This window comes from Canis lupus, chromosome 9, assembly GCF_048164855.1.
Source record: "Canis lupus baileyi chromosome 9, mCanLup2.hap1, whole genome shotgun sequence".
NCBI classification, from domain to species: domain Eukaryota; kingdom Metazoa; phylum Chordata; class Mammalia; order Carnivora; family Canidae; genus Canis; species Canis lupus.
Genome location: NC_132846.1, coordinates 11,971,248 through 11,987,405, shown reverse-complemented (window position 1 = coordinate 11,987,405; position 16,158 = coordinate 11,971,248). Strand labels below are relative to the sequence as shown.

General features: G+C 38.7%; 1 long non-coding RNA gene across 1 annotated transcript; it reads right to left on the bottom strand.

The window, feature by feature from the left end:
• Positions 1-1,203: 1,203 nt before the first annotated feature.
• LOC140639781 (uncharacterized) lies at positions 1,204-15,978 on the bottom strand. Its single transcript, XR_012036406.1, has 4 exons — positions 15,748-15,978; positions 11,062-11,131; positions 9,473-9,543; positions 1,204-2,110 (listed from the first exon to the last, which is right to left on the bottom strand). It is a non-coding gene; the product is annotated as an uncharacterized lncRNA (long non-coding RNA).
• Between the last annotated feature and the right edge of the window lie 180 nt (positions 15,979-16,158).

Here is a 16,158-nt window from a genome sequence, read left to right as displayed (position 1 = left end):
TATAAGACTGATGAGTCACTGAACTCTACCTCTGAAACTAATAATAATACATTATATGTTAATTAATTAAATTTAAATAATAAAGACCTCAAAAACATTTTAGTAAATGAACGTTTTTTTACCAAAAACATTTAGTAAAAGAAACAACAAAGGAGTTAAAACAGTATGCCAGAAAATAAGTAGCATAAAAGAAAGCAATAATGGAGAAATAGAGGAACAAAACAGACCTAAGACAGAAAATAAATGGCAAATGTAAAAACTATGTTATTGATGATTACATTAATTATAAATGGACTAACTGCTCCAATCAAAAGGCAGAGATGTGCAGAATGGATGAAAAAAATGATCCAGCTGTATGCTCTCTACAAAAGACGGACCGTGGATTCAAAGCCACAAATAACCTGAGAGGAAAAGAATGGGAAAATATACAAACAGACCCCCAAAGGGAGCTAGAGTGGTTATACTAATATGAGAAAATAGATTTTAAGACAAAAATTGTTACTAAGAGCCAGAAAAGGATACATTATAATGATAATAGGGTTACTCTATCATGAAGATATAATAACTATAAATACATATGCACCTAAAAATAGAGCCCTGAAGTAAAAAGTAATAATGGAGAAATAGGCAATTCAACCATAATAAAGACTTCATTATTCTACTTTCAAGAATAGCTACAGCAACCAGACAGATTCCTTAGCAAAGAAACAAAGGCTTGAACATTATTATAAACCAATTAGACCTACTAGACATTCAACAAAAGCAGAATGCACATTCTTCTCATGTACACAAGGAAAGTCTCCATGATTTAACAAAAAAAGCACAAAACTTATATACTGAAAGCTATAAAATATCATTGATACATTAAGAAAAAGTAAATAAATTGAAAGACATCCCATGCTTATAAATTGGGAGACTTATTATTAAAATGGCAATACAGGCCAAATTGATGTAAACACTCAATGCAATCCCTATCAAAATCAGAGCTGGTTTCGTTGTTGTTTTTTGTTTGCTTTTGCAACTGACAAGGTGATCTTAAATTCATATAGAAATGCAAGGAATCTAGAATAGCTAAAATGATCTTGAAAAAGAACAAAGTTGGAGGACTCACACTTCCTGATTTCAAAACATACTACAAAGCTACAGTAATCAAGCGAGGGTAGTATTGGAATAAGGATAGGAATTGAGATCAATGAAACAGAATTGACAGTCCAGATAAACTTTATTTTTATGGTCAGTTGATTTTCAACAAGGGTGCCAAGAAATTTATGGGAAAAGAACAGTCTTTACAAAAATGATGCTGAGACAACTGGATATCCCTGTACCAAAAAGAGAAAACAAAAGTTTGATTTGTAGTTCACAATATATATGAAAATGAACTTAAAGTGGATCATAAACCTTAATGTAAGAGCTTAAACAAACTCTTAGATGAAACCGTAAGTGTAAATCTCCATGATCCTGGATTAGATAATGGTTTATTAGGTACTGAAACTACCTGTGACAAAATAAAAAATAAATCAGACTTCACAAAAATTTTAAAATTTTGTGCTTTAAAGGGCACCATTAAGAAATTGAAAAAGCAACCCATGGAATGGGGAGAAAATATCTGCAAATTATTTATCTGACAAGGAACTTTCATCCAGAATATACAAAGAACTCTTACAACTCGGCAATGAAAAAATAACCCAATTTAAAAATGGGTAAGGGTAAGGGATTTTGATAGACATTTCTTCAAAGGAGATATATGAACAGCCAATAAACACACTAAAGATGCTCAACATTGATGTAGGAAACAGGCAGAAGGAAATGTAGATAAAATTAAATCTCCTCATAACCTGCAGCCCATTGACAAATACTTGTAATAGGCAGATTATAACATTCCTCCAGTATCCTGAGTCTTCTTTAACATACGAAAGTCCTTTCGGAACTTCCCTTATTTTTACTTCTTCCAACCCCAAGGTATATGATCAATTGCTCCTCACAATCCCGAGGCAGCAGGGAGCAGCAGGCAGCAGCAACAGCAGCTCTTCTGTCCATAGGTCCTGTCCTTGTGCTTTAAAAAACCCACCATTTTGGAATGAAGATGTCTCAAGAATTCTTTCTTGGCCAGCTATGGACCCCACCAACACACCAACATTCAAAAAAAAAAAAAAAAATGAAAGAAAGAAAGAAAGAAAAGAAAGAAAAAGAAGCCCAACATCAAACATCATTAGTTAACAAACAAATCAAAATCAAATCAAAATGTAATACTACTTCACAACTATTAGTAAAAAAAAAAAAAAAAGACAGATAAATAACAGGTGTAGAATCCTCATACACAGTTGGTGGGGATGTAAAATGTACTACTGCTTTGGAAAACATTTGAGAGTTCTTCTCAAAGCTAAACAATATAGCTTAACAGTTCCATTCCTAAGTAGATTACCCAAGAGAATTGAAAACATGTCTATATATCCAAGGTATTGTACATGAATATTCATAGCAGCATTATTTATAATAGCCAAATGTTCATGAACTGATGGGTAGAATAAGAAAATGTGTTATATTCATGCAATGGATTATTACTCAGCCATAAAAAGGAATGAAAGTTGTGATACATGCTATATGGATGAACCCTGAATGCCTAATGCTGAATGGCAGAAACCAGATATAAAAGGACACATAAGGGGGATCCCTGGGTGGCGCAGCAGTTTGGCACCTGCCTTTGGCCCAGGGCACGATCCTGGAGACCCGGGTTCGAGTCCCACATCGGGCTCCCGGTGCATGGAGCCTGCTTCTCCCTCTGCCTGTGTCTCTGCCTTTCTCTCTCTCTCTCTCTCTGTGACTATCATAAATAAATAAAAAAAATTAAAAAAAAAATAAAATAAAAGGACACATAGGGATCCCTGGGTGGCGCAGCGGTTTAGCACCTGCCTTTGGCCCAGGGCACGATCCTGGAGACCCGGGATCGAATCCCACGTCGGGCTCCCGGTGCATGGAGCCTGCTTCTCCCTCTGCCTCTCTCTCTCGCTCTCTCTCTCTGTGACTATCATAAATAAATAAAAATTAAAAAAAAATAAAAAAAAATAAAAGGACACATATTGTATGATACTATCTATATGAAATATCCGGAGTAGGCAAATCTGTAGAGATACAAAGTAGATTAATGGTTTCCAGGTACTAGGTCTTGGAGAGAATGTAATACTAATAACTGCTAATGGGTATGGGGTTTCCTTTTTAGGGTGATGAAAATGTTCCAGAATCAGTCATAAATATGTATATATATGCATATATAAAAATATATGATATACACGTCAGAAAACTGAATATAAACCTAAAGAAACTGAATAATAAAAAACCTTGAAATCATACAGTCATGATGATTGTCAAAGAAATACTAGTATAGATATCATTTCCTTGAAAACTTGGTGGTTAATTTCCTTGGTCAAGAAACTCACTGCTTTAATCTCTGTCAGCATATCCACATTCCCACATTAATAATACATATATATATAGTCTGCAGGGGCTCTCAAGCCTTGGCATTTGCTTAGTAAGTCAAACAATATTCCATGGGCTCCAAGTTTATTTTTATTTTATTTTATTTTATTTTTTTTTGGGGTTCCAAGTTTATATTAAATTCTAATTTACCTTGTTAGGTCTTCTTTTTTTTAAATTTTTTTATTTATTTATGGTAGTCGCACAGAGAGAGACAGAGAGGCAGAGACAGAGGCAGAGGGAGAAGCAGGCTCCATGCACGGGGAACCTGACGTGGGATTCGATCCCTGGTCTCCAGGATCGCGCCCTGGGCCAAAGGCAGGCACCAAACCGCTGCGCCACCCAGGGATCCCCCCTTGTTAGGTCTTCTAAACAAGGATTCAGATACTTATGGCAAATGACCTCCGGGAAAGTATAAGATAATACTGGTTTTGAACCACCTAGATGGATTTTTCTCCAAAGCAGCTTCACTTGAATAACTACTCACCTCTTTAACTCTGGTATCATAGACACACTGATCTCTGAGAATAGAATTTTAATCCTCAGGGCTGAAGAAAACCAGCTAGTTTTCCTGGCTTGGGTAATTAAAGTCTAGCCCTAAGATTCTTTAGTTAGCTGATAAAAGGGATAAAAAAAAACTGTCAATCGCACAAGAGTTTGGATAGTGATAGGTAGATGAATTTTGGATTTTGGTAATGTAAGAAGTCCAAGAAAAAGGCTTAAGACTTGTTTAATGTCATACTAACTTTATAGTGTTTAATAATATGATCATAATTTGTGGGGCACCAACGTGGCTCAGTTGGTTAAGTGGCTGACTTTTTTTTTTTAAGATTTACTTATTTATTTATTATATATATATAGAGAGAGAGAGAGAAAGAGAGAGGCAGAGACACAGGCAGAGGGAGAAGCAGGCTCCATGCCGGGAGCTGGACGCAGGACTTGATCCTGGGACTCCAGGATCACACCCCAGGCCGAAGGCAGGCTCTAAACCGCTGAGCCACCCAGGGATCCCCGCCACTAAAGTTTCTAAGTCTAGGGCTTTCTATGGGTTTGTTAGTGGGCTATTGTAATCTGATTAACCCTCTATGAGCCTATCACCCAATTAAGTTTTTGTCATCTACCTATCACGTGGGAAAGGATGGAGGTCTCCTTCTCCGGTGATATAAAATTCTTTCATCACAATCCTCATGGCTGAAGGAAAGCAGCCATGGAAAACATTAATATTAACAATAAGGGTGGTTTCCTCTTAGGGCTAGGGGCCCCTTATCCCTGCCTGCCTTTCTTCCAACTATCTTTCATTAATACTAGCACAGAAATAGACACAAAGATCAATATAACAGGATAGAAAAACCAGAAACAAAACCATGATTATCCGGTCACTTAATCTTTGACAAAAGAGGCAAGAATTTGCAATGGGAAAGATGGTGTCTTCAACAAATGATGCTGGGAAAACTGGACATCTACATGCAAAAGGATGAAACCCCATGACTTTTTTACACCATACACAAATATAAGCCCCCCCCCCCCACCAAATGGGATGCCTGGGGGGCTCAGTGTTTATGGGATGCCTGGGTGGCTCAGCGTTTAAGCGTCTGCCTTTAGCTCAGGGCATGATCCTGGAGTCCCAGGATCAAGTCCCACATTGGGCTCCCTGCCTGGAGTGTGCTTCTCCCTCTGCCTATATCTCTGCCTCTCTCTTTCTGTGTCTCTCATGAATAAATAAATAAAATCTTAAAAAAAAAAAAACCAAAATGAATTAGAGACCTAAGTGTGAGACCTGAAACCATAAAAATCCTAGAAGAGAATACAGGCATGAATTTCTCTGACATTGGCCATACTAACATTTTTCTAGATATGTCTCCTGAGGCAAGGGAAATAAAAGCTAAAATAAACTATTGGGATTACATCAAAATAAAAAGCTTCTGCACAGCAAAGGAAATAATCAGCTAAATTAAAAGACAATCTACTTAATGGGAGAAGATATTTGCAAATGACATCCAATAAAGGGTTAGTATCCAAAATATATAAAGAACTTAGGTAGCTCAATGCTAAAACTACAAATAATCCAATTAAAAAACAGGCAGAAGGTATGAACAGACATATCTTGAAAAGACATCCAGATGGCCAATAGACATGAAAAGATGCTCAGGGATCCCTGGGTGGCGCCGCGGTTTGGCGCCTGCCTTTGGCCCAGGGCGCGGTCCTGGAGACCCGGGATCGAGTCCCACATCGGGCTCCCGGTGCATGGAGCCTGCTTCTCCCTGAGCCTGTGTCTCTGTCTCTCTCTCTCTCTCTGTCTATCATGAATAAATAAACAAAATCTTAAAAAAAAAAAAAGATGCTCAACGTCACTCATCAATCAGGGAAAGCAAATCAATTATGGTGAGATATCACCTCACACCTGTCAGAATGGCAAAAATAAAAAACAAGAAGCAACAAGTCTTATCAAGAATGTCGAGGAAAAGGGAGTACTAAGTGGTTTAATTGGTTAAGCCTCTGCCTTTTGCTCCGGTCATGATTTCAGGGTCCTGGGATTGAGCCCTGCACTGGGCTTCCTGCTCAACAGGAAGTCTGCTTATCCCTCTCCCTCTGCCCCTCCCACCCCACTTGTGCCCTCTCTGTCTCTCTCAAATAAATAAAAAAAATATTTTTTAAAAAAAGAACGTGGAGTAAAAGGAACCCTCTTACACTGTTGGTGGGCATGCAAACTAGTACAGCCACTGTGGAAAACAGTATGGAGGTTCCTCAAAAAATTAAAAATAGGACAATCTTACAATCCAGTAATCACACTACTGGGTATTTACCCAATGAATACAAAAACACTAATTCAAAAGGATACATGCACCCCTATATTTATTGCAGCATTATTTACAATTATGTAAATTATGTAAGCAGCTCAAGTGTCCATCATTAAATAAATGGATAAAGATGTGGTATACATATTCAATGGATATTATTCAGTCATATAAAAGGATGAAATCTTGCCATTTGCAACAGCATGGATGGAATTAGAGAGTATAACAATGGTAAGTGAAAAACATCAAAGAAAGACAAACACCGTATGATTTCACTCAGGTGGAATATAAGAAACAAAACAAACGAGCAAAGAAAAGAGAAACAAAGAAATAGATTCTTTTTCTAAGATTGATTTATTTATTTTGGGGGAGAGGCAGAACGAGAGGGAGAAAGAGAGAATCTCAAGCAGGTTATACACCCAGCCTGGAGCCCAACGTGGGCTCAATCCCATGACCCTGAGATCATGACCTGAATTGAAATCAAGAGTTGGATGCTTAACTGAATCACTCAGATACTCCCAAATTATTATTTAAAAAAAATTTTTTTTTAATTTATTAATGAGAGACAGAGAGAGAGGACAGCAGAGACACATACAGAGGGAGAAGCAGGCTCCATGCAGGGAGCCCAATGTGGGACTTGATCCCAGGTCTCCAGGATCAGGCCCCGAGCCGAAGGCGGCGCCAAACCGCTGAGCCACCCGGGCTGCCCATAATGACTCTTTTAAAGAAAATATAACCTTATACCATTATAATAGATAACATAAAAACAATTAATAATAATTCCTTAATGGCAAATATCCATAAGGAGAAACTTCAAATATATACAATTTATTATGTAAGGTTTTCCCCAATACACATTTTGAAATCTGTAATTAGAGCATATAATTCCTTACAAAAGTTAGGTTCTTGGAAATTTGGTTTTTTAAAAACATTTTTATTTATTTATTTGACAGAGAGAGAGAGTACAAGCAGGGGGAATAGCAGAGGGAGAGGGAGGAGCAGGCTCTCTGCTGATCAGGTAACCCAGTGCGAGGCTCAATCCCAGGACCCTGAGATTATGGTCTGAGCTGAAGGCAGATGCTTAACCAACCTTGAGCCACTCAGGCAGCCTGAAAGTTTTTTATTGAATGAATTTTTGTAAAGCAGATCATACTTTTTCTCTAAACCTATAAAGCAACTATTATGCACTCAAGTATGTTAAAGAAGAATAAACTATCCACTAGAATAATTTTCCTCAAGATGAAGGATATAGGATTTTACCAACAGCAAATTATAGAAGAGTTTTTTAATCTTGGAGCAAGAACAGCTATCTAGGAATATAAAACACACAGCTTTTACACCTATAATTTGGTTTTTGTCTTCATTACCAAGGGATATATATTGGATACAGTGAATCTTGTAATAAATTGTCAAAATTCTATAATGTATTTTTAAATACATTATTTTTGAAATCTTTGGAAGAGTGGTTCCTAGAAGACAGCATTACTAAGAATTTGTTATCTCAAGTTAAACTTACTGTGTTCTTTAACTTTTAATTTTGAGATAAAATTAGACATAAAGTTGCAAATAAAATAAGACTTCCTTTTAATTTTTATTTTTTTAAAAAAGATTTTATTTATTTATTCACGAGAGACTCAGAGAGAGGCAGAGACACAGGCAGAGGGAGAAGCAGGCTCCATGCAGGACGCCCAATATGGGACTCGATCCTGCGACTGCAGGATCATGCCCTAAGCCCTAAGCTAAAGGCAGATGCTTAACTTCCCCAAATATTAGTATTGGGATGCCATAGTTGAAATGAATTTCAAGAAGCCATTTGATAAGATTTCCTTTAAAATCTTAGATACAGGGCTCTCAGTTAAGCGTCTGCCTTCAGCTCAGATTATGATCTGAGTCCTGGGATGGAGGCCCAGGAATCCCATGCTGGGCTCCCTGTTCAGCAGAAAGTCTGCTTATCCCTCTGCTCCTTCCCCCGTCTTGTGCACATGTGCTCTCTCTCTCAAATAAATAAATAAAAATCTTTACAAAAAAGGTAAAAAAAATCTTACATACAAATGTGTTCATTCTGTACTACAAAATTCAATTTTGATTTTTAATTTTCTTAATATTGCCATTTTAAAAATTAAAGTATATTAAAGTTCTTACTGCCATGAAAGAGATAAGTGGGTCAGGTGATAATGTTGTTAGGTAAAGTCACGAGGTAAAGTCCTAGTTGCCTGAACAACTATACCCAGAGAATGTTACTTAATGGATAAATAACTGCTTGGTGAAAGGTTTGTAATATGCCAAAGCCTTCATTATGGCCATGTCCTGTTGAATACCTTTAACTGATTTCTTATAAAGAGTCTGAGGGTATGGAAGGTACATTGTAGCATCTGATGAAGATTCAAGGAGATTGCCACAGAATGCAACACTGAGAATGAAAAAATACTTTCAATAGTTTAAATATTAAAGACCAAAATATCATATTAAAAATTTGAAGGAAAACTGCCTTGGATGTTCAGGGAGCAGGACATTAAAACTTTAGTTTATTGCAAACTCTGTGTGAGCCAAAAGAGTGATGTGATTACCACCCTCCTAACTCAATGTAAAAAAGTCTCCACTCCTCTGTTCTGGTCTGACCTCATTGGAAGCACTGTTTCAGTTAGTGAACATGGAGAAGCTGGAACATGCCCAAGGAGCGTAAAACAGTTGAAAGGACTGGACTTGTTTTGCCTGGAGAAGAGAGGCCATGGGAACATGACTGTTGTCTTTGACTGTTTCATGACCTGTCCTATGGAAGAGGAAGCAGACCTAGCATGCCACACTAGACAGCAGAACTAATAGTACAATAATATTAACAGCTGACATTTTTGAGTATTTAATATATGATATGGTTTTATATGCATTATCTTGTTTACTATAATTATTCATTGAGGGCTTTAGTTTCTATTATTATCTTAGTCTTACAGATTAGTAAAACAAAGCTCAGAAAGACCAAGGTCACACAGATCATAAGTCAAAGTAGTCAATACTCATAGTGAAGTAATACTTGTAATATATTTAGAATAGTGTTAGGACACGGTAAGTGGCAATAAAATCTATCTGCAGTAATAAAACAAGTATTCCTATAATTATACTTAAATATTATTATTGTATTGACTTAGGCCAATGGCTATACATTAGAGTCTCTTAGAACACTTTAAAAATTACTGATGGTTGGATCTTACCTTTAGTGATTCTGACAAAGTGGTCTGAGATGTGGTGTAGGCATCTGACATTTTAAAGATTTATTTATTATCTGAGAAAGAGAGAGAGAGAGAACAGAAATAGGAATGAACAGGAGGGGCAGAAGGACAGAGAGAGACACAATCCCAAGCATACTTCTTGCTAAGTGCAGAGCCCGACTCAGAGCTTGATCCCACAAGCCTGAGACCATGAAGCTGAAACCAAGAGACAGTTGCCTAACTGATTGTGCCACCCAAGCACCCTGGCATCTGACATTTTAAAAGCTCCCCAGGTGAAGAAAAATTTACAAGAACACATCTGATAAAAACTATTATGACAATAAACAAAGAGTTCTTCAAGCTGGGTGTGGAATCTACTTAAAAAAGAACTTTTAAAATTCAACAATAAATAAATGAATAATCTAATTTAAAAATGGGCAACAAATCCAAACAGATACCTCATCAAAGAAGATATACACATGGTGGGGATCCCTGGGTGGCTCGGTGGTTTAGCGCCTGCCTTTAGCTCAGGGCATGATCCTGGAGTCCTGGGATCGAGTCCCACATCAGGCTGTCTCTGCACAGAGCCTGCTTCTCCCTCTGCCTGTGTCTCTGCCTCTCTCTCTGTGTGTGTCTCTCATGAATAAATAAATAAAATCTTAAAAAGAAAAGATATACACATGGTAAATAAGTATATGAAAAGAGGTCCAATATAATATGTCATTAGGGAGTTGCAAATTAAAACAACAATATGATACCACTATACACCTATTAGTGGACAAAATCCAAAACAATAACAAGACCAAATGCTGCTGAGAAAGTGGAGCAATAGGAACTCGAATTCATTACTTTTTTTTTTTTTAACAGTGGGTTTATTTATTTTTTTAATTTTTATTTATTTATGATAGTCACACAGAGAGAGAGAGAGAGAGAGGCAGAGACACAGGCAGAGGGAGAAGCAGGCTCCATGCACCGGGAGCCCGATGTGAGATTCGATCCCGGGTCTCCAGGATCGCGCCCTGGGCCAAAGGCAGGCGCCAAACCGCTGCGCCACCCAGGGATCCTCTCGCATTCATTACTTATGGAAAACAGTACAGCTACTTTGGAAGACGGTTTGGCATTTATAAAACTAAACATATTCTGGAACACCTGGGTGGCCCAATTAGTTAAGCATCTGACTTCAGCTCAGGTCATGATTTTGGGGTCCTGGTATTGGCCCCAAGTTGGGCTCCATATGCTGGGGAGTCAGCTTGTCCCTCTTCCTCTCACACTGCCCCTCCCCAGTTCATGCTTGTGCTCTCTCTCTCAAATAAATAAAAACTAAAAAAAATATATTTTATTTACTTGAGAGAGAGAGAGAGAGAGTGAGTGAGAGAGCGCACAAATGGCCGTGGTGGGGAAGGGGCAGAGGGAGAAGGAGAAGCAGGCTCTCCGCTGAGCAGGGAGCCCAATGTGGGGCTCCATCCTAGGATCTCCAGCCAGAGATTATGACCTAATCCAAAAGCAGACACTTAACTGACTAAGCCACTCAGGTGCCCCTAAATAAAATCTTTTTAAAAAACCCACAAAAACCCAACTAAATATATTCTTACCATATGATCCAGCAATCATGTTCCTTGATATTTATCCAAATGAGTTTAAAGTTTATGTCCACATAAAAACCTGCACATAAAGAAAGAGAAAAAAAACTATACATGGTTGTTTATAGCAGCTTTACTCCTATTGCCAAAATTTGGAAGCATCCAAGATATTCAGTAGGTGGATGGGTTAATAACCTGTGGTACATCCTGACAACAGACTGTTATTCAGTCCTAAAACAAATGAGCTATTAAATCATGAGAAGACATGGAAGAAACTTAAATGCATATTACTAAGTGAAAGAAGCCAAAAAGGCTACATACTATCTGATTCTAACTATATTACATTCTGGAAAAGGCAAAACTATAGACACGGTAAATAAGATTTATGGTTGCCAGGGATACCGGGGAGGGAGGGCTGAATAGATGGAACATAGGTGATTTTTAGGGCAATGAAACTATTCTGTATGATATTATAATGATGAAAATGTGTCATGATACATTTCATTTGCCAAAACCTACAGAATGTACAACACCAAGAGTGAATCCTTTTTTTTTCCCCAAAGGTTTCTTTTTTTTTTTTTAATAAATTTATTTATTCATGAGAGAAGAGAGAGAGAGAGAGAGAGAGAGAGAGAGAGAGAGAGAGAGAGAGAGGCAGAGACACAGGCAGAGGGAGAAGCAGGCTCCATGCAGGGAGCCTGACATGGGACTTGGTCCGGGGTCTCCGGGATCACACCCTGGGCTGAAGGCGGCGCTAAACTGCTGAGCCACCCGGGCTGCCCCCAAGAGTGAATCCTAATGTAAGCCACGGATTTTGAGTGATAGTGATGTGTCAATGCAGATTCACTGATTGCAACTCTGGTGGGGGATTTTGTTTTTGTTTTTCTTTGTTTTTGATTTTTTGGTGGGGGATTTTGATAGTGAGGAAGGTTGTGCATGTGCAAGGGATATAGGGAAATATAAACAAAGCATCCTTAAATGTAAACATTTCAAATATGTTTCTGTACTTTCTGCTCAATTTTGCTGTACCTAAAACAGCTGTAAAAAAATAGCCTATTAAAAAAAAATTTCCCCATGTGAATCTAATGTGCAGCTGGGGTTGGGAACTACTGGCCTAGGTTCTTTCCATGCATAATCTCCTTCAATTCTTCTAACATCCCTCTGATTACTACTGTGTTTATCCTAATTTTACATATGAAGAAACGGAGGTCTGGAAGGATTAAATAATTTGCCAAGTTCACCAAGCTAGGAAAATGGGAACTGGTTTTCATACATTGCTCGGCCAACTCTCATGTGTATAATCTTTTCACCATACTACCTTTTAGTAATTGAAGCAGGTAGATGAAAGTAAAATGCATTGCCTCATGAAGTAGTAATTTCCCAACACTGGAAATATTATAGAAGAATCCAGAAAGCAAGTCAGGGATGGCACAGATGGCTATATTGCTTTTTTGTTTTTGTTTTCAGCATGAGGGAAGGTAAAAATGGGTTATCTTTTTTTTTTTTTTTTTTGAGTTTATTTATTTAAGTAATCACTATATCCAGTGTGGGGCTTTGAACTCACAACCCTGAGATAAAGAGTTGCATACTCCCCCGAGTGAGCTAGTCAGGCACCCCAGGTTATCTTGATTATTCTTTCGGATTCTAAGAGCCAAAGAGTTGAAAGCCTGGGTTTGAGAACTAGACCTGTCATTTACTAGCTGTGAGACGGGAAGCAAGTCACTTAACTTCTCTGAGCTTTTTCTCCTATGTAAAATAAAGATAATGCTTATGCTGATATTGTTAGATCATTTTTCATATATATTAAATAATACAGGAGGATTAAATAATTTTTGTGAAAGTCTTTTGCCAACTGTAAAGCTTTACAGAAATCAATTTTATGGTTTTTTTTCCTGTTTGTCTATAAAAATTTTTTTAAAGTAAGCTCAACGTGGGGCTTGAACTCACAACCCTAATATTAAAAGTCACATGCTCTACTGACCAAGCCAGCCAGGCACCCTTATGGAAATCACTTTTAACTTGAAGATGGCTAATAATCCAAAAACTTGCATTATATCATAGTGCTCCTTTGTTTAAAATGTCCAAAGGCTCCCCATTGCCCAAAGGACAAACTTCAGACTCCTGAACATGGTGTTTAAAGACCTCTAGAAAACGAATTCCAATTAACTTCAATGTTCTCTTCCAGCTACTAACTCTACCCTAGGTTCTAGCCAAATTTCATTTCCTGTTGTTCCCAAATGGTCACAATCTTTCATAGTTATAGCTTATCAGAAGTTGAGAGAAGCCAGGGATAGTCCCATTTCCAGTTAAAAGTTGAAGAAATGCCCAGACATTTTTTGTAGCATATTTGAAATGTTTACATCTAATGATGCTTTTAATACATAAAAAACGTAATGCCATGTAATTGTGTTATTTCTAAGATAATAGGGTTTATTTTAAAAATTCATAGTAATGTCAGTCAGTGGGATAAGAGTGTAAATTTGAATGATCTCTTCCTTTCTGAACCTGTGAATCAATCCCAGTTAACTGTGTATATTGAAGATACTTCATAAAACTGGGGCCTATGCCCAAAAGGTGATCTCTTTCCTCTGCTTCCCCAAGAGGAGCCCTCTTCACAATTCTGTGCCTCTCTACATGGTCTTCCTAATGTCTGGCCAGCTCCAACTGATCATTTGAGATCTAGTTCACACATCATTTTTGAAGTCTTCTGACATGTCATTACCTCCTTGATGTTCTCAGTATACTTGACAATATTACATGATAAGTATTGTCATGGAAGAAGACAAGGGAAGTGTGTTCACATCTGCTTTCTCTTAGACTTTATATAGCTTATTGAAGATGAGGTCTGTAGCTCACTGTGCCTTATACCATGTCTGGTACATAGCATTTCCCAATGGCCATTTTTTAAAAAAGATTTATTTATTTATTTGAGAGAGAGAGAGAGTGAGCATGAGCCAGGGGAGGGGCAAAGGGAGAGAGGGAGAGAGGATCCTCAAGCCGATTCCTTGTCTAGAGGGATCTCCAATGCAAAGCTTGATCCTAGGACCGGGAAATCACAACCTGAGCTGAAGGCAGGCACTTAACCATCTAAGCCACCCAGGCGCCCCCCAATGGCCATTATTCTTATATTTTGACATCAAGATGAAGTATTAACATGTAAACATATCCCAGTTTCTTGGGACATATATTCAGGATTGGTCATTTGCCTTCAGAAGATGTTCTGTTTTCATCAGGGCTTTATTATTCTACTTTAGTACTCTTGTTCTGGGATTTCATATTTGAATTTAAAATAATATAATAAAATGCAATGAAAGTCATAGCACTTTTTGGATAAGGTTTCTTTAAAGCATACTACAGTCATTCATTTTGGGGTACGTGATAGGTGATGCAAATAAAGATGGTGATAGAAGAAAGGAAAATAAACCTTAAAAAAATTAGCATAGTCTCTTCTAACTTTTCTGCTTTCTGTTAATAGCATAATCATTTTCCTAGCTTCCAAGTCCTCTGCAGGTAAAAAAAAAACAAACAAAAAACAGTTTTTTATTATTAATTTATTTTTAATTAATTAATTTATTCAAAAAAGATTTTATTTATTTATTCATGAGAAACACAAATATGCAGAGACATAGGCAGAGGAAGAAGCTGGCTCTCTGCGGGCTCAATCCCAGGGCCCTGGGATCAGGACCTGAGCTAGAAGGCAGACGCTCAGCCACTGAGCCACCCAGGAACCTCTGAAGTTAGTATTTAAATTCTTGATATATCTTTTTGAAAAATAATTGTTAGATTTAGCTTTTCTCCATTCTTACTGTCAATAAGGAGGCCCTTCCTCCCCCTCTCCCCACTGGAGGATTTCAGCACTCTCCCAGCTAATTTTCTTGTCTTGGTAGCTCCTTTTAGCCATTCTGTCAATCTTTCTAAGACTGATTTTTCTAGTCAGTGTTCTAATCCAAAACCCGTTACTTATCTAAGCCTAAATTCTGCAGCTGGCATTCAGGGCCCTGCTTAATTTAGTCCTCCCCTTCTCTCCCCTTCATTGCTTAATGCTTATTCTTTGCTTGGGGCACACAGTTCCTCTTTCCTTTGTCAGAAGAGATCAGGCTTTGCTTGTACTCCGCCCCCCTCCACTGTCCATATTACACCCATTCTTCAAAGTCCAGAAAGGCCTCCTCCTTGAATATTTCATTGGCATCTCCACATCACAGTCATAGCTCCCAAACAGTTATTCTCATGTGTTGTAGTCGTGACAAGACAGTGGAGTCCTGTACCCCTTTCTCTTGATTTGAACTGTTAACAGGAGTCCTAGGGATCATTACTTGTGACAGTGGGACCTGTGCGTGTATATGTATTTGAAGTGCAAATCTGTAATTTCCAAAATACTGGTTCTTGAAGCAAATGCAAATTGCTTAAAGGAGCACCATTCAAATACTATTATGTAATATTTTTGTTATCAAAAGGGGAGAGTGCAGTGAAAGTGCCTGAGGTATGGGTTTACTTATCTCACAAACCAAGGGATTCGTTTTTTATTAAAAAAAAAAAAAAGTCACATTACCGATTAACTACGTCCTAAAATTCTCCAAGTGAGTGACTTACAAGCAGGCATATTTTATTTTCAAAGCATGTGAAACACAAAGCGTTGTAAGGGCATAACCACGACCCACAGGGAGAAGCCAAAGGCACACTCTCAGCGGAGCTGCTTACCAGGACGCCACCGGGCCTGAATTTACGCTTTTGTAGCCTCAGTTCTCTCATCAGTGCGATGGAGATAATGCTCGAAAAGATTGCTGTCCAGGGTTGTGGTGAAAGGTTTTCCTTGCGGTGAAGTGCGGGCGGCTCGCCTCCCGGGCCCCCCAGGAGGTGCTTTCCTCCCGCGACGCACATGCGCGAGGAGGGCGGCGAGAAGCGCGGCCGCGCGGGGCGGAGGGAGCTGCGGGGGGAGCGGGGGGAGCGGGGGGAGCGGGGGGAGCGGGGCGGCTCGGCCCGGGCAGGCGGCCGCGGCTACGGCGTGGGGCGTGGGGCGTGGGGCGTGGGGCGTGGGGCCTCCCGGCGGGAGCGCGCGACGTGTGTAGGCGCGGGGCACAGCGGGCTGCGCGGGCGTGCACCCGTGTGCGG